Below are 19,958 nucleotides of genomic sequence, written 5' to 3'. Positions count from 1 at the left end.
ATTCTGTGATTGTATTTTCTTTCCTGATGTAATGCAATTAACTTCACTGGGTTTATACTGAAAATGAATTTGGCCCACTATTAATATATTTGCTTGGATTTAAACATTTCTGTCAGTGTTTGGTGTCTAAACATTGCAGTATGGTGCTTAAGAACCAGACAGTAAAATTGACCAGAAACCAACTGGCAACAAAAGTCAAACTGACCAGTCTGTTTTCATTGCCAAGATGAAAAGAGCATAAAAAGGAAAGAAACCAGTTGCATTGGGGAACAGTAATTTAGACTTAAAAAAAATATTTCAGTTCTATTAATTTCACTTATTAGTAACACAAATGAACATTTGCTTTTAAATAATACGTAGGCCAAGATTTTTCAAAATTGCCTCATAATCATTAGACATTAAAAAAAAATTGGCTGTAATTATTTTTTACCAGACAGTGTCTCTTTAAAATCAATATTTTTATATTATACCATATTACCAACATTTTTTTCCCCTTTTTGTTGATTATTAAGGGTCTGATCCTGCAGTCTTTACACAGGCAAACCTCCCACTGACGTCAAATGAAATTCCATTCAAATCAGTAGGGTTTTTAGCCAGAGTAAGGGTTTGCATGATGGGAACTTTGATTTATTCCTCCCCTCCCCCACCAGAGTGAACTGTTACGCTCCACTTCATCTGTATGTAGGTGACAGAAATTCACTGTCAAATAATGACAGGTGCCAATGATCAGAAGAGCAGTAAAGAATTTAGGGGCAGCCCCCATCTCAGAATGGTTACACATATTTTTGTCCGTTCTTTGGTTAACCGAAGTGCTTTTGATATATTTCATAGGATCATAGTCATTAAAGATAGGAAAGCCCTTCTGATGGATCATCAAGTCTGCCAGTCTTTTCATCTTTTAATCACAAACCAGAAGAAACATATATCTAGCATTGCATCGTTATATCACAACAAACCAATCAGCATTTACCTCCCCGCCTTTCCTAAATTCACATGATTCTGCAGGGCCCTTGTTTTGCTTAGAATGTGGTCTTGTGAAGTTCTCAGAACACAGGGGAGTCAAGCTCTCTGGCTGGCTGGAGGAAAGGACCTGTAAGTGATTTTTCTGCTGAGGGAACGCTCATTAGCAACTTTCCAAAAGGGTCTGTTTCTAGGCTTTAGGAATGTGAAAACTCACATTCGCAACTCAATAGTAAATTCTTAACACGCCCCAAAGGAGCCAGTGTTTGTAGAATTCTTTGTTTAAGTCCGTGACAAGTGGGTGGTAATGAAAACTGAAGAAAATCCTCCTCACAAAGCATGTGGCAGGTCTGCTGCACTTCTTTGTTTACAAAAATGTTTTAATCCATTTAAGTTCATAAAAAGTTGCCTTACTATCAAGTTGTTTAAAAAGTTTGCCATGTTTCTTTTAGCCAAGTTGTGTATTTAGCCTGCTATATCTTCTTCAGGATAAACTAGAAAGGGCTATATTTCTACATACAGAAATCACTACTGACTACGCTCACATTGAACAATAAAAAATGTAAGGCCTGATTTTCACAGGTGCTGAGCACTCACAGCTGTCCTTGGCTTCATTTAGGTTATGTCTTCCTTGAAGTGAGATGTGTTTTTACATTGAGATTGCTAACATGATGTATCTATCTTGGTGTAAATCTTAGAGGAGAAAAAGTTCAGGTAGTTTTTACTTTGGTATAGCTTTTTGAGGTCAACCCTCCCCCCACACCACCATCGGAGTTTACCCCTATTAGATGCATTGAAGTAAACTTACACTGTCTTATCTCACCTATGATTTTTACATTGAGAGATATCTCAGTATAACAACTCACTTTATGTTTGCAGTGAAGACAAAGCCTTAGAGTTGTTGCTGCTCTGCACATCTGCAAATCTGACCTATAATGAGTTGATTTCAATGTGAGTTGGTGCCTGACTTGCCTAGATACTTTGACCTGGCACCTATATGCATCTTTAGGCACCTAAATACCTTTGAAAATCTGGCTCTTTTCTACCATTTAAGTAAGATCCAGAATTTACCTTTCAGAGCAACTGTTTCTGAGGGATTTTGGGTAACATATTACTGGACTATAAAACTGGGTGTAGGTGAAATTATGTTTCTGTACCTGTGACTTGTTTATAATATACACTAATAATAGCACTGCATCTGAGGAAGTGGGGTGCAACCCACGAAAGCTTATGCCTACTGAAATTAAATTTGTTAGTCTTTAAAGTGCTACAGAACTCTCGTTGTTTTTGCTGTATACAGACTAACACGGCTACCCCTCTGGAACTGTTAATACTCATAGCCATATGGAGCCAGATAATGAAACTCTTATTCATGTGAGTAATCCCTACTCCCCCAATTAATGCCATTGACTTCAGACTGGTCTGTAAGTGTTAATGAAGTACTTAGTATTTGCACTGCTCTTAAAGGAAAAGAAAAAAAAGCTATTATTATTAATTAAATGTGCTAATGGCTTATGGGAATTTATAAGCTTCTAAGTACACAAATTATTAGGAGAGGAAAAAACATTTCCTGGCTGCAAAATTATTGAACATTTAGAGCCAAGCAACAGAAACCTCAGAGAAAGTTTCCCAAACTTCTCCCTACAAATAAATTGCTTTACAGTGCAATACAACTTTATTTAGTGTAGCATATTTCATACAGTGTGTCCCCCAAACACTTCAGTGAGCTACATTGCTGAGCTACACTGCAGAGTTAATAATTAAAAAAAGCAAATGAGAAGAGGCAATTTTTCAACTAAGAGTTGAAATGCAATAGAGAAGTCAGGGAAATAAAGGAAGGCACAAATTACAAGAACAGTGGTTGTAGATAAAATGAGCTTAGTGATGTTAAGCAGAGTGAGGGACCAATTCTACTGACTTCAGTGAAGTTATCCAGATTTACACTAGTGTAATGGGAATCAGAATCTGGCCCTCTATCTATGTAAACCTTCCTCAGATAATCTGCATTAGGTTTGTTGACTATATTTATTGATGACATTTATATTGCTTCATGTAATGCTGTCCATTTCCCAATCAGGAGCGGTTCCCAACCTGTGCTCCGCGGACCCCTTGTGCTTCGTGAGGCTATACTACAGGGGGTCCACGGAAAAGAAAAATAACAGCCTCACCAAGGAAATGTACAATTTCAAATAAAACTAATAGCATGTGGTGGTCCGCAAAATGTTTGGAGGTTGAAAAGGGGTCCGCACACTTGAGAAGGATGGGAACCACTGTATTAGCCAGTATTTAGGCCTCATTTGTTGTTTCCATTGATGATAGAGTCAGGTATTTGATGCAATCCTGTTTATTTACAAAGAACATACAAAGTCCTGTTTCCCTGAACACAGTAGGAAGCAAACAGGAGGCAGTTTCCTTAGTTACAATTCGAAGCCTCAACAGTTCCAGCCAGCACTCTTCCCCAAAAGGTCTCTCTTTACTTTCTCTTCGGGCCACATTACCGGTGCTTCTTTCTGGCTTTTCTGCTGTCTTCTGTCTCTGCTTGTGTTTGCTCCCTCCACCCATATAGTTCATTTTCTGATCATCCTTGCATCAGACTTGTATTTTAGGTGGTGATTCCTATTGTTTCACCTATCTTACTCCAAAAAGGAGCTTATCTGCTTCTTTTCTTAGGTTCATCCTGAATGAAGGGCAGCTGTCACACTATATTTTCAACATGGTTTCAACCAAATTCCATCATAACATTATTTTTAAACAGTGATGATTTAACAGAAGTGAATAGGTATTGTTTAGGTAGCAATAAGATGTTCCAGAGCAAGTTACATTTCCAAAATATATTATCAGTGATTGTTGGTGATTACATATAGGAAGCAGAAAACATATGGCACAAAATACACACTCCAAATTGAACAAAAAACAATAAGCCCCAAAAAGAGCTGTGGTAAGAAGCTAAATTATTAGGCCAGATCTTCAGCTTTTACAAAGTGTCCTTTGCTCGTAACAGCAAAGGAGTCCTCCAGCACAAGGGAATCCTTGGATAACATAAGGTGTTTCTACATAATACAACAGTGCATAACATTCTGCTCAGTCCTTGACTGCTCTACCTGACATAATTTACAGGAGTCCTTAAGGTGATGTAAGATACACGGGTGCAAACCATTTTTGTGAGGCTCTTAAACCAGGTTAACCCTTCCTTGCATTGGTTTAATTTGCATTGGTAAATTACCAAATTAAGCTAAAACGAGGATTTAAATTAGTTAAAAGGTGTCTACATTAGGTTCATGTAGATTGATTTAGAAGTGATTTAGTTAAACAGAGCAAATTTCCTAATGTAGACCAGGTCTTAGAGAGTAATTTTCCGAGTATACGTCCAGATTCCATCTCTATGGAGGATGAACAGGCATTCCCATATATTTCATGTGTTCTATCCTACTAATACTCTCATGTGGTGCTTTACACATAGCCTTTCATTTTCCATCCTGCGAGGAGGAATGTACTGTAGCAAGATGTCTGCTATATTTAGGATGGCAGTATAAATGAAAGGCTTTCTATGGGTTTACAACATCATGATGGAATGGGAAGTTACTGCTCTGTATTAGCTTTATTGTGTCACTGGTGGACTAAGTTCACTTTACTTCTGCCGAGTCCTGAGGTCCTTACATGTAAAATAAAGCCAAAATGTGTTTGCCTGAGTGAAAACTGATTTAGGAGGATTTTGCTCCTTGTGCAGAGAGATGAGTGAACCTTATCTGTTTAGAAGGAACAATTCAGATGGGCATTGCATATTTGGATAGTTACACCCTGCTTATTCAAACTAGCCAGACCTGTTGGGCCTGAGCTGTAAATCTCGTGGGGACAGGTTCTTTCATTGCTATATATATGCCAAATATCATAAATACTATGTGGTAAAGTCAATATCGCCGCAAAAGTTTGCTCAGATATTATGGAGATGGACATTTCAGAAATGCATACAAAATATATAATAATAACAGCAACAATACATAATAATTAATAAACCAGCTATTCTATGAAGAATTCCAGCACAACCACCATACTGTATGTCATAACGTGTGGTTCCCCTTCGTATTCAATCATTAAATTGAATTCTTAGCTCTACCTGTAAGGATCTCATCATTTGCTTGAAATAGCTCTCTTGTCCTACAGTCCTGTGTGCATTTGTGGTGATAAGTGTCCACATAATAAGTATGCACACTCCAGCTTCCTAACTCCAATAGTCCTTTTTTTTTTAAAGGCTCTTCTGGATAATAATGATCTTCAGCCAGTAAAGTGCACCATTGTCTTCACTGGGTGTTGGGAGCTCAGCCCCTTGCTGGATCAGACCTGATATTTTTTGTCAGTTACTCACATAAGCTAGATACAGCCAAATGCTGGGGTTCCTGTTCCTATCCAGAATTCCATTACTGAAGGTGGATTACATATGATAATAAAATGACAGCACGGTGAGTTGGATGCTAGTTGCCACAGGTGATGATTATAAAGGAATGTTATGACACTATGAAGGGTTCTCAAATTGGGGGTCGGGACCCATCAAGGGGTCGTGAGGCTATTATGGGGGGGGGATCGTGAGCTGTCAGTCCCCACACATGCTGTGGTTGTAGCTGTCAGCCCCATGCATGGCTGACAGCCCAGGGCCTTTCAGAATTGGGTGGTCAGAGAGCAGCAGCTGCTGGCTGGGTGCTCTGGAGGCAGTGCCACCCCCAGCAGCAGCGCAGAAGAAAAGGGTGGCATAGCATGGAGGGGGCCATAACTTTTTGGGGGGGTCATCACAGCCTGAAATATTTTCAAAGGGGGTCCTAGAAAAAAAAGTTTGAGAACCCCTTCTATTTAATTCAAAGCAATCTTCCAATGAAAAACAAACAGATGAAGGTTGCCTCTCATTAAACACAAGTGAATTGCTATAACATTCTATCACATCACAGCAGAATCCAGTTGCAGTATGACTGAAATCAATGCAGAATTTCTTGATCCATTTCATGAGTACACTGTTGGTTTCTCATGCTTGGCACTGGTGAGTCTCGGCTGGAGTACTGTGTCCAGTTCTGGTGGCACATTTTAGGAAAGATGTGGATAAATTGAAGAGAGTCCAGAGGAGAGCAACAAAAATGACTCAAGGTTTAGAAAATCTGATCTGTGAGGAAAGGTTAAAAAAACTGGACATGTTTAGTCTTGAGAAAAGAAAACTGAGGGGGAACCTGATAACAGTCTGTGTTAAGAGTTGCTATAAAAATAATGATGAGCAATTGTTCTCCATATCCATTGAAGATAGGACAGGAAGTTATGGACTTGAATTACAGCAAAGGATATCTAGGTTGGATATTAGGAAAATCTTTGTAACTATAAAGGGAGCTTAGTCCTGGAATAGGCTTCCAAGGGAGGTTGTGGAACCCCCATCACTGGAGGTTTTTAATAACATGGGACAAACACCTCTCAGGGATGGTCTAAGTTTACTTGGTTCTGCTTCAGTGCAGAGGGCTGGACTTGATGATCTCTCCCTTCAAGAAGAGAAGACATTACAAAAAATAGAAAGTGCCTGTAAGACCACCAAAACTGTCAGGTTAAGGAGGCGCAATGGGGCAGATGTAGTATCTAAAACTACCTTTAACTCAAGTTTTGAAATTGAGTAGAGTAAGTTGACTGTGCCCTTTGGACTCCCACCATTTAAAACCCCTGACTACTGATTATGGGCCAAAGAAGACAAGGGGAGGCCAGGTTCTGCCCTCAGACTAGTGTACATCACAACTAACTTGCTAACTTCAGTTGAGGTTACTTCAGAATCTGGCCATGCATCTCTCGGCCAGCATAATGATGTATTGTAAAGGAATAAAAGAGCTCTCTTAAATTCATGCTGAACAGATAAAATAAATTTAGCGATGATTACTTAGACCCCAGGGCTTTTGTTAGGAAAATATCTAACAAAGAAAGTCAAGCAAGAGATTTTTTAGTCCCCAGATGAGGATTTAATGTCATTGTGTAAAGACAGAACATTACACAGTTATAAGGGAGCTACATAATTTGAAAACATGTCTAAATAAGAAAAACATGAGTAGCAATGATGTCAGCACGAGCCATAGAGGAAGTTATTTATTGCAAATAAATACCTACCAACCTAGTGGCCTGTCAGTGGTCAGGAGGAGGGGAGTACAAGAAGCTAGGTGGCAGCTGCAACTACAGAAGCAAATAAGTCCTTACATAGTCATTCTTTCCCCGAGTGCTTTTCAAGTGCTGATTGTTATACTGATTCAGCTGTTTTGATAATACTAAACATTTGGCATCACACCTGGTGTCAGTGATTCTGTTACTGTTTTACATACTCTGATCTTGCTTTGGTGTTCTTATGCAGATATTTCCTTGGAGAAGTCAGGGCTTCATGGAAAAAAGATTCCACTACAACAAGTGTTTAAATTAGGATTGTCTCCAGCTCGCTAATTTTATATTACTGCATTATTATACATAGCACCAATTCTCTTAGTTTGTTTTTCTGAATGAATGTGTCACTTTGTCTTCTTGAATGAGAAGCACCCTAACGTCTACAGGCCAAACTCTAGGGTTCTTACACAGGAGAAAACAATGAGTGCTTTTGCTCAGGACTAAGTAAAAACTAAACAAGGATTTCAGCATTTGGCCCCATATAGCAGCAATTAATACTGTCGGTGGGATATCCTATGTCCAATGTTACCAATGATCATTATACATGTGAATAATATAGTAACGTTGCGCACTCTTGTACTTCCTTTCTTCTGAGGAACATTGGGTCAGATTCACACTCAGGTCTGCTCTTGTGGGCAAAAAAGAATAGCTTTTGCTAAGTCAGGAATGTGTGTGATTAGAGTGATTGGGGATGTACTAATTCAGAGCATCTCACAGGCAGCCTGGACCTCTAGGAATTCTTTTCTGCTCTAGGAGTTGAGAATCAGGCAACATACCGTAATATCAATTGAGCCAAAGAGAGATCATTTAATATATGCATGTAATGGTTCATTATTGCTTGTACAGAATTATAGCAGTAAGTAAATCCTTCGGTATTGAATATTGGAAAATAGGTTTAATAGTACACAAATGTTGCCTGGGGTGAAGTACAACTAGCAGCAAAATACAGCCTGACTGTTAAACACCTTCAGAAAATGTGTACAATATGTGAATGGACAGTATTATACTGTTTTGACTCTGGGCATTATTTTACTGTTAGTTGCACTTGGCCCCAGTTGCTATTTGTTTTATTAACCTGTCTGGATTTTTGCTCAGATTGGCTGTACACTCGAGAAATGTTGTGAGGAGAAGCAAGGAAACAGTGACAATAATAGCAAATGCTTGCAGTGGTGTCAGATGAACTATTACTTTCTGTATGTGGGCTATCGACATACTGCTTGAGCCAACCTCTGCTCTCAGCTACACTGGTATAAATGTGGAATAAATCAATTGACTGCAATGCAGATACTTCAGATTTCCTGTAGTGTAACTGAGAGCAGAATTTGGCCCTCTGTGCTCAGGGCTAGTGTCACACATAATTTTTGATGAGGAGACCACACCAAATCAGAATGGTTTAAAGAGTTCAAAAGTTAATTCAAACAGCTATTCTCTCTATTGACAAGGTTTATATTATACAGTGAGATATGAAGAACTATCAAAATTATACTATTTGTTTATAGCTCATATTGATTGGTCATATTTATGAGACTCTGTTGCTTTACGTAAGTAAATAAATAGTTGTAGTTAGCTATTGCCTAATACACTTGGATATCGGTTATTCAAAAAGCAGACTTTGTACATGGTATCACATCACTTCACAGAAATACAGGGTGTTGAAACTTCCACTAGGAGCCCTCTCAGTACAGATAGTGGGCCAGATCTTCCTTTGCACGGTGGCTGGTTTATTTGTCTGTAAAGCTGGCTTATCTGGCCCAGGGAGGATCGCCTCAGTGTAAAGGTATTCCTGCAGTAGTGCAGAGCTGATGTATGGGCTCATGCACCACACACCCTCCCTGCTGCTTGCACCACCGGGCAAAGGGAGTGGGACTGTTGAAAAATGGCATGGGCAGGGCACCGTTATGCAATGCTGATCGTGGGCTGTGTCTTTGGGCCTCTGGGGCCATTAAAGGCCTGCCTAAGTCAGAGCAGCCCTTAGGCCACTCTAACCCAGCAATGGGGGAAATGGCCATGCAACAAGCAAAACCCAGACGAGGATAATACAAAGGTGAGTCTTAAACCACCTTTGCACTTCATTCTCTGACTTGCACTCTGCATTTTGGCCTCACCTGAGGATCTGGCCCATTCTGCTGTTTCTGAAGAGCGAATGGTTACAGGTTGAGGCAGGTTAATTGAGACAACACTCACTTCACAGAAGTTATTGCCATCAGCCTTCCCATGCACACACTTGCTACATAATGTTTGATGTAAATCAGATGACTCTGGGTCCTCTTATGACATGAGTTTGAATAATTGGAATTTTTTTTTAAAGCAGACATAGGACGTGCTCATCGCAGTGCCATCTCCTCTTCCTCCTCCTACAACTCTCATTTATTTCCATCATCCACCTGTTGGGTCTTGTTGCAACCCTTCCTGGGGAAGGAGCTGTTGTCTCCGTAACTATTTGTACAGCTCCTAGCTCAGTGGGGCCCTTAATCTTGATTGGAGCCCTTAGATACTAATGGAATACAAATAAATAATAATAATATGGCTGATTTTTGGTATATTGCAAATTATTCACACAATTATATTGTATTGGTTGTATCACATGTTTGCAAGAGGTTACACTGCCATTACCCAGTCTGTTAGCAGAATATTCTCCACATCCTGTTTGATGACTCACATTGAGCAGCAGGTATTTTCATATCCATTAATTGTATGCATGAGTATGGTTCTGGGAACCAGGAACTCCCAAACTGTAATCCTGGTTCTGACTCAGAGTGACCTTGAGTAAGTCTCTTCACCTCTTTATGACTCAGTCTCCAATTAATTAGTTTATGGTTGCAGAGTGTTTGAAAATGCGAGAGCTAAATGTTGTTAATATTTTGGAGGGAAAATGTCTTGTCATTTGCTCCTTGTTCAATTTATGATTTAGGGTTCTCGTCTTCAGGAACAAATTGGGTACTTGGAAGTTCCTGGGTTTCCTTGGTTCATTTTGCTATCATGGTCTGACCATACGTACAAAATTAAAGTCAAGTCAAGTCCTTAGAAGGCTACGTGAGTGGATAGAAACTCAACAGTTTTAGAAGGGAGGTCCAGGTCTTGTCTGCTCCTGAGTGACCATATTGGTTCCAGATTTATTCTGGGGCCACTTTAGAGAAGGTGCCCTAGGTGGCTGTCTCCTTAGTAACTCTACAGCTTTAGTCTCCCAGCTTCTGGGACCTTACAACTCATTTCAGGAGCCTATTAAGAAAATATGGCTCTTCCGGCAGAAGTCAGGCAGCAGGGAGCTGTTTCAGATTTGTTATTTTTTGTACAGTTTTAAAGGGCAGTGGCAATGGAAGAGAGGAAAGTACACAGGCCAGTATCATCTTTGGAATATGAGTTTTTAAAATATTATTTTTATACTAAGGCTACTGATTCAAGAGCCAAATTTAGGTGCAAGAGACTCAGGTGACCACCTGGCATGCCGGACTTGGAGGGTGCCAGGCTCGGGATGCTGTTTTTGTTGTTAGTGAAAAAAGGGAAAATAGAACGTTTGAAGTAAAATGTTTTAGGTGTTCCGTGGATTAATTTTTCACTAACCTCCTAGAATGTTCTGAATCTTTGCAGAATCTTGTGGAACCACCCAGACTTTCTGAGAACTAAATTTTCCTCCAGTCTCCTAGGATAATGTCAGCCATGTCTTAACAGGTATATTTGCTTATATATATGGCATGAATAAATATAGATTTACAGATCCTAACTTGCAAATTTATCATCTTATATGACAGAGGTAAATAATACATAGGCTACAAATGCAATAAAAAATAAGGTATTAACACATGGAGAGGGGCGGGGGCACCATTTGGTCCAGGGCCAGCCTTGGCTGATCCAGTATCTGTGGCTATGGCCATACCTGCACTACTTCCGCCTTGGGTCGGAGTAATCCTTCAAAAATGAAACATGGCTGCTCAGTGGCACAACAGAGAACTAGAAAATTGAGGCTTGAGGATTAGGCAGCCCTCGGAAGCAGCAGAGCTAATTTGCATGAACTCCCCAGATCAATCTGCAATCCACTGTATCTTGAGGGCCATGTGCAACCAGACACAGAACAAGAGCTGCAAGGCCTGCTTGTGTGTGCTGAATCAGCAAGCCAGATGCAGAGCTGTTTCTCTCAGTGGCCTTGCAGGAGGAGCTTCTGCATGAAGGAAGTTAGAAATCTGTACTCTTGGACACAGCCAGAAAATTTGGCATTGCTGGGAAAATGTATCTCCATTACCTAAGGGACTTTTAAATACTTTTTGTTAGCTTGTATTTTTAGATGGCATTGTACGAATTTTATATATATCTCTTGAGGTGTGTGGATGTGCCTACTCGGAGCCATACGGAATAGTAGATGGGTTACTGTGCAGAGTCTGAATGTTTCAACAAGTGCTACATGATGTCAGTCTGTAACAGCATCCATAAGTTTTTTTCATTGTTTGCTATATATGTTGTCCTGCAAAATAAACATATTTCTTTGCATAGATATCTGAGCTTACTCTATTACAGACTATAGTTTAGTCTGTACTGAGCCTAAATAAAACATATCTAAGAGTGTTCATTAGAACAATTATAAAGGTGATAGCTGGATTTATTAATGGAACAGGTGAAATAGTTTTATGTAACCAGAGTGATACCATTTACCTTATGTAAATTGCGGGTGTCACACTATCAGACATAGAGTGTCCGTAAAGAGAAATACCCATGCAGCCACAGATGTAAAGGTTAAATGTATCTTCTTGTAGTTAAACTCATGCAATTTTGTAGTAATTGAAATATAGGATAGAAAGAAACAAGGGAAATGGCTTGGGAATAAGTACAATTTTGCTGATAAGACATTTAGGAGTAAACAAACAAACCTTGCTACATATCTAAATATTGGTTGAGAAATTTTAATTTATTACATATTACATGTTTTTTCTGGTATTGTTAAAAACACATACACCTAATTAGCTGTTTTGAGAATTTTATTTAAGTGACAACAGTGAGATCTAGTATTTGTGCTGCATGTATTAATAGGTCATTACTGAAAAAATATATCTGTTAAAAATTTAGTACAAGATTTCTGTCTATGAATAGCCAGCTGTTTTATAAGTGTCAGTATGAATTCTGTTTGAATTATCTACAGCTACCCACACTTATGTTGGTTATATTCTATTATTTTGACTTTGGCACTAACTTTCTGTATAGCTTTGGGCAATTCACTTTAGCTCTCTTTCCAATCTGTAAAGTCATTACAGCAATCTTTACACAACAGGAGTTCACACTCATCTGGGATTGTAAAGTACTTGGAGAGATTCTCCAGTACCAGATACCGTACAAGTGCAAGGAGCAGCAGCAGTGCTCTCTTACAGTCACTAGTGAGATAGTGGAACATTTTCCTTCTAAAGAACAAATTCTCATTACACTATCATTATTATAGGAGTGACATAATCCCCTACCCTCTGCACGCTACCATCTATCTCTTAAACCGTGTTTAAAAATTTACTTTTCATAATCATCATAGACCTTCCTCATGACTCCTGCGCATTCTCCACCCGCTGTTGACCACCTCCTTCTGAGATCACTAACACGCTGCAGTTGTGGTGGGTTGCAGTGTTATTTCAGGCTCCTTTAACTGCAGAGCCCTGCCAGAAAGTACCGCTCTGCTTGCTTATTACTGTACTTAGAAGCAAGTTCAAACTTGCAGTTTACAAGGTGACTTTCATTTTGTTCCCTACGTTGCTTCCTTGCCTTTGGCTTCATGAGCTGTGCTTCTTCTCTTATGCCAGCTCTACTGGGATCCAAAAACGCACTGCAAGTGAAGTAATTATTCTGTTCTTTTAAACAAACATGAATGCTGCCTGATTCTGCCTCTGAATTCTGGTTCTGCCCTGAGCTATTTATTTATTTATACAGCACCTATATATTGTCATGCTTTAATATTGATTTTTTTAAAAATATATATAATCCTGAAACATTAACAGAAAATGAATTCTCTCAATCCTCTTTTTAGCACTCCTATCACTACAATATCTAGGTACTGGCAAAATTATGTAAAGTACCAATCCGTCATTCTCTAGTCAACCTTATGTTGTTCCGTGAATTGAAGTTTGTATGGATATTTTTAAACAATATTTTAGTGACGGTTAATTCTGTTACTTATCTTTAGAATTGTAATTGTGGGGAAAAACCTTTGCAGAGGCAGAAGTTTTACATTTTGCTGAAATTGCTGAGATCCATGGTCATTCTGCATTTTGGTGAGAGGAACTTCTTCAGCCAAGGGCCAACTGCCAGCAACTGCTGTAGCTAATAGCAGTTCTTTCAACGGGGATTAACGTTCTTGCTTAGAGGAGACTGATGCAACATAGGTCCCACAGGGAGGAAGGGCCACAAGGATGACCTACAGTTGCTCCCTGGGAGGTGGTGTAATCCTCAGAGAGGGCATTAAATATTAATATGAGCCAGAGTCACAGTTTGAATCTGGATGAGGAGCCAAACCTTTCCACAGTTTGACGGCAGAGGTGCCTTCAATGAATCTGAAGTTTTGACTCATGCTATTGTAGAGAGTATGGCACAATTACAAAGTTCAGGTCTGAATTCAGGCTTTCCTAAGTTTGAGGTGTGTTTGGGTCTAGCGTTTCTTGTTCTGGGCACACCTTTAATTAAAATGATCAATAATATGATCTGCCATATTACATGAAGTTAACATCTCTGGCTTCAAAGACGCACAAAGCTTCAGCTGAGGATCCTAAATGGACCCAGTGACTGGTTGTTGTGGCATAGGTGGACAATCAAGGGGAAAAGGCCGGTGCGTGTAGCTGTGTTGCCTAGAAGCTACATCATGAATGAAGAGTGCCTTTTTAATTACGAGTATTAAAATATTTAATCCAGAGAAAACCGGGAAACAAAGAAGGTTTTATTTTATCAATTGTAAAGAAAATGGAAGTATCCACAGTTTCTCTGGTTGGTTAAGACAATACAATGTTCATTGTTCTCAAGGACCGTTCTAATGTTCATAAATATTGAAAACATATGTGTCTGTCTCTGATAAACTAAATCAACAGAACTGTGCATTGTACAATGTGTTCACTCAGTGCTTCCCAGTAATAGAATGAATGACTTGCCAGTTTTGGAGAATGAGTGTATTTCGTTTTTATTCTGAAGTATTAAAGATATATTAAACTACCTTACCAAACATGGAGGTGTCCTTCCCCCCCCCCAGTCCAACATGTCTGGGGCACATTAGCAAAATGGTGCACGAAAATTGTTGCTGCTACATTTGCTGCCTATGCTGAATCTATTCTGTGGATAAACAGAGCACATCATACTCTGGGGGCACAATTATTTAGTGCTTTGAACCTTCTGTAGCTGCTTCCCCTTGTGTAAAATACTATCAAATCAGAATTCTCCACACACTCACTTCACCCTAGGTGCAAGACTACAGAAAATCAGACTCCACAGCTGACAGTCTGGCACCTTTCACAAGCACTAAGAATACTGTCACCCTTTCTCATTTAGTCCCACTCATGTCCATAAGATTCTACTCAACATGAGTAAGGACAGCAGAATCTGGCCTTCAACATTTACAAATAATAGAGTCAAATTCTGTTCTGAGTTTCACCTGTGAAATCTCGGTGATATCTTTAATCCCCATCAGACATGCTCTTCCCACCTCTTTAGAGAGCTGTGTGGATTGTGCCCATGTCATTGGCTTGCTTACCTCCTTTCAGGTATGATCTGAAGAACTTTCCACAGGAACAAAAAGGAAAAGGGAGGGCAGGTCTTGTGAGGCAAAACCCTGAGAGAGTTATGGGAAGAACTTTCAAGAGAAACTGTGAGAAGAGGAGACTGGCAAAGGTGAAGATATACATTAAGCCAGCAATGGCCTTTGATAGAGAGAGAGAGAAATGGGATACCATAGAGTTTGAGGGCCGGAGGAGTCTGTAGAAGGGAAGAAGAGTGATGGAGACATAATTAAAGGAATTAGGGGCCCTTTACATTTGTTCTTATGTACGACTGCCACTTTTCTATACCAGGAAGTTGGAATATTGATGACAAGCTTTCAACAAACTTCTTCCATTCTCTTCATTAATATAAATTATCCTACTGCATAAACAAATACAAGTTTGGACAGAAAATATATTTCTGTTATAGGAGGCAGAATTTGTAGTGGATCAGACTCTCTCTCAGTCCATCTGATCTGGTTGGTATGTGTTGTCTGAAGTGAAAGTAAAGAATCCAGAGGCAAATTATAAAGATTACAACTGCTTGATCTAGAGCGATTAAGCAGCTGTAGGAGCAGAAGGGCTGGAGCATAAACTCAGATGGAGAGAACCAGGTCAAACTGGTTCCCACAGAAATCCACTCCACCCCCACAGTTGTCTGCTGAGGACATTAGGTTACTAGACTTACATCATCAGAACAAACATTCAATGGCTGAGCAGTGATCATAAGGGCCAGATCTTGTTGTCCAGCCACTTCTCAAAGCTGCTTTACCAATTATTAAACTTTTTTGTATGAGTCACACACCACAGCATCCTTTCATGCTTCAGTGGACAACACACACACCACCTAGTTGTAGATTGTTGTTTCTGTGAGTGTGGTCGGAAGGATGGTGACCCTCATAAATCATTGCACATGCTCTAAAAAACGACATACTGGTATTACATTTTCTACTTTTATATGTAGCCAGGATATTTGTGTTTTCATGCCATGCTCATCTCCATGGTATTCGAGCACCTTCTTGCTTCTGCTGCTCAAAGTATATACAGGGGTGAGCCATGGGGGCTGGGATGGGAATGGGTAGAGAGGTTAAAGCAGATCAATATCAGAGGAGTCCACCAATTATGATGTCTGTCATGACAGGCCTCTACATCATATGAGGAAGCAACATTGACAATAATGGGATGCTGTAAGGGGAAGGGAATAGGGCAGCAGAACAAACAATCAAAAGGAATCTGTATTCCTAAGCCACAGGCTCACAACTTAGGTTGAGCCATTGTTGTCAACTCTCTCAATGTTTTTGTGACTTTTGCAATATTTGATATTTTACTTTAAATCCTCAGCTGCTGGAGAACTGTGATGACATGAGAATCTCAGCTTTCATTTTGATAAAAGTAAGAGTCTCACCCTTGTGATTGTGGGGAAAAAAAGCTTGAAAATGTGACCAAAATGCACTCAAAAGATTCAGAAACTGGAAGGAAATAAAGGGAACCCCAAATGAATTATTTGCCTTAAAAATCATGAGATATTTTTAGCATCATGATTTTGGGACCCATCTCATGATTTTTCAATGCTGAGGTTTGGTAATACTGAATGTAAATGTGTCCTCACAAAGGGACCAGTTCTTTAAAAAAATTGGGGGTGTATGTGTGTGTGTGGGGGGGGAAGACCTTTACAGAAGAAGCAGAGCCAGGAATATGCTTTGTTCCTTTCTACTCTTCTGCCTGATGGATGGGGCAGATGTCTTCAGGTAGTTGAGAAACTGGGATAAGAATCCTGGCTTCCTAGGAGCAGCTGGGACAGTGGAAAATGGGAATGCCTGTCTGCTCTGGGGCAATTTCAGTAAGCCAGCCAATTAAAAACCTGTGTGTGATTACCTGCATGTGCATTGACATGCCTGCAAGGTGTTCATTCATTACTCGTCCTTTCTTAATGTTTATAAATGTAATTATTTAGATTTGACCAAGATGGAGAATCTGTAATGAGGTAAATATCCCCCCATCCAAAAAAAAGGGTGGCCATGGGGCTGGTGATTCCTTCCTCTGAAAACTATGAAATACTTGAGGCAATTTCTTGCATTTTAAATGAGAGACTTTATGCCAAATCTCTGGATTATATATTATTTGTGGTGTTTGTCCCATCTCCTTCCCCCCATCCCACCACCAGACAGGAGAAGTGGCTGGCAGCAGTGAATCCCTTTATTCCTTTCCCCTGGAGGAAATGGGGAACCAGAAGATTTTGAAAAGAGAGGAGATTAATAATGAACTCTCAGCTGCCCCTTCTTCCCCATCAGGTGGTGGTACTGCTGCTGCTCCACCTAGTGCCGGGGAGGCTGGAAGCCTCAAAATGCCTTGGTCAGGCACTAACTACTCCAGCTGCTCCCACTTTAGATTCCACACTGGGGTGACCAGGTAGCAAGTGTGAAAAATCGGGACATACGGTGGTGGGGGGGGGGGTAATAGGCGCCTTGTGACACCCTGCAGCCCCCATTATCACCCTAATGGTGTAATTGTGTATTGTTTAATGCAAAGTATGTCATGTAAGATGTCTTTGGAATGCTCATGACATACTGAACCTTATTGTTTTAGTGATATGTTTGTTACAATGTCATATATATGGTTATCAGGCTTCACTATGTAATGTTCCCAAAGGTGTGTTTCATAGCTTGAAGCAGATTCAGGAAAAACCCTCCAAGAGCAGAGGGGCAGTTCACATCTCACTAAGGCATGCATAAAACAAACCAGCTATTCCAGGAACAATGGACTAGCCTAAGCATTGATAAGGGGATGTTCACTGACTGAGGTATGCAGGAAGCCATGCAAGGACTTTGTTTGTCACTGTCCCTGAAGAGTGGGGAGGGGCAAATCCCCAGAGAGAGAAGAAGGAACATTTTTAAAAAGTGAGACATTTTGCCATTTGAATGGGCAGGCAGGAAATTTTAAGCAAATATTAAAATATATTCACAGATAGTAAATTCTGAATAAGCATTTGTACTCAGAGACTTTTGCTCATCCAACTAGGGAGCAGAAACAATATAGTTTAACTTGCGTAGCCAGGTGTGCAAACTAACCCATGCATCCTATATTTCAAAAATCAAATAATTGAACAATTCATGAATGATTCTCAGATCAAATTTTGTGGGTGGATAATCTGGCAAAAATCATATTTGTAATCTATTATTTTATTTGTATTGTGGTACCCATAGGTACAGGAGTTAGGCATAAGGCATCCCATAGGCATAAGGCATCCCAACAACATAGGCATCCCAGTTATGCATAAGGACCCCCTATTGTACTAGGCACTGTACAAATACAGAACAAAGAGTCCCTGCCCCCAAGAGCTACATCTCAGGCTTGTCTACATTAACATTTAGTTCACAGGAAGCTGGGAGGTAAATGTATCCCACGCTAACCTGCTGACATGCACTAACAGTTCCTTAGCGCACTTTGATCTAACCCACTTTGAAACAGGAGTGGATAAAAGTGCACTAAGGAACTGTTAGTGCATGTCAGCAGGGTTCACCCAGACACTTAGTACACAGCAGGCTAGTGCAGAGTAGATTTGCACCCCAGCTTGCCATGAACTAAATGTTTGTGTAGACAAGCCCGAAGTAAACTGTAAGATGCTAACAGAGAGTTTGGAAATAGCAAATCATTTGACAGGTTCTCTTTTTCTATGAATTATTCACTGAGTTGTAGAGAAAACAGAGAGAAAGAGAGAATGATACAAAGGCTAAGACTGCACTAACAAAAAAATTTTTAAATTCCTACCATAGCTCAAACGGGTACAACTCCATTTGTGTTAGCAATGTTGAGAGCCTCCTAGCCTGACTTTCAAATGTAGAGCACTCAGAATCTCCCAGTATCTTAAAGGGGAGCTCATGGGTCCTCAATACTTTCAAAAAATCTGGCCACTAGTAAAGAAGATGTGTAGGTGTTTTTAACACTGTCAATTTGTCCTTCTCTGAGCAGGGTTACATGACACTGTGTTAAAAACCCCAACAGCACCTGACCATCCATTTACATTAGGAATCCCAACATTGTTAACAGTAGTGGAGCTGAACCAAAGGAATTCAATGGCAAAAGGTTCCCAAAAACAATAACACAGAGTTAAGTTTGCGTGGTGGTAGTTCATGCCCTAGTAGAACATCAAGTTGAACAAAACTCAAACTTCTGAAAACCAGGAAATGCAGAGTTAAGGTTGGTCATCCAATCTTAACTCTGCCGTCTTTCAGAAATGCCCCAGTATGACCCGCTAACACACAGACCTTTACTCTATGCCTCCTTTTTACAGCTCATCCACTCTCACCCACAGGCTGCCATCTAACACTAATTAAAGGACAAAAAGGAGTGGGGGGAAAAGTTGCCCACACCAGGTTCCCTCCCTTGCCCTGAAGCTGCAATAGCCCATGGGATTTATTTGCATATACTTTCAGGGCAGTCAGAGTGTCGTGTACCTGTACTAAGGTACAGTAGCTGGACTTGCTGGGTAAAGGTATGTTTGTGATATGAGGACGTGGATTAGTGTGAGGGGTGTGACACTGTGTTTTGCACTGTAGGAGGGTTACTATTTACTGAGCATCCCATCATGGCCAGAGGTGCCTCTGCAGCACCATGCTGCTGTTTCCCTATCTTCAGAGCCCTTTAAGACTTGCACACAGGCTTCTCTCTCAGCAACCACCACCTCTGCCTGGAGCCAATTCCAATAACAGGAATAGTCCTTAACAGCCCTCAGTATCCCAGCACAAAGTCTATCACACACATAAATCCATACTTAGCTCTGCTGTCTTCACTCACAGCCAGAGTTCTTCATCTGTACTAATCTGTTTTCAGCCCACCCCCTCAGCTCATCCTAGCTGGCACTAGCCTATAGACCCATCCGAGCATCACCTTCTGGCACTAGCCTATAGACCCAAATTCCATTCAGGCATCCCCACAGGAGGCTCCTGTTTGTCACAGCTCCCTTCCTCTCAAGGTCTTCCCTGCAAAGGCCCTTCCCACTCTGCAAGTCTGCTCTCTTTTCTTTTCTTTTCTTTTCTTTTCTTTTCTTTTCTTTTCTTTTCTTTTCTTTTCTTTTCTTTTCTTTTCTTTTTCTTTCTCCTTCTCCCACTTCATTGCTGCTTCCTCCTG

The 19,958-nt window shown here is 40.2% G+C and overlaps 1 long non-coding RNA gene across 1 annotated transcript; it reads left to right on the top strand.

Annotated features, from left to right (window-relative positions):
* Positions 1–1,012: 1,012 nt before the first annotated feature.
* On the top strand, positions 1,013–3,172 carry LOC137149287 (uncharacterized). Its single transcript, XR_010918722.1, has 3 exons — positions 1,013–1,092; positions 2,261–2,334; positions 3,038–3,172. It is a non-coding gene; the product is annotated as an uncharacterized lncRNA (long non-coding RNA).
* Positions 3,173–19,958: the final 16,786 nt, after the last annotated feature.

This window comes from Emydura macquarii, unplaced genomic scaffold (assembly GCF_026122565.2).
Source record: "Emydura macquarii macquarii isolate MOO-44397 ecotype Brisbane River unplaced genomic scaffold, CSIRO-AGI_Emac_v2 contig_719, whole genome shotgun sequence".
Classification (NCBI taxonomy): Eukaryota; Metazoa; Chordata; order Testudines; family Chelidae; genus Emydura; species Emydura macquarii.
This window is presented reverse-complemented; position numbering and strand designations above follow the sequence as displayed.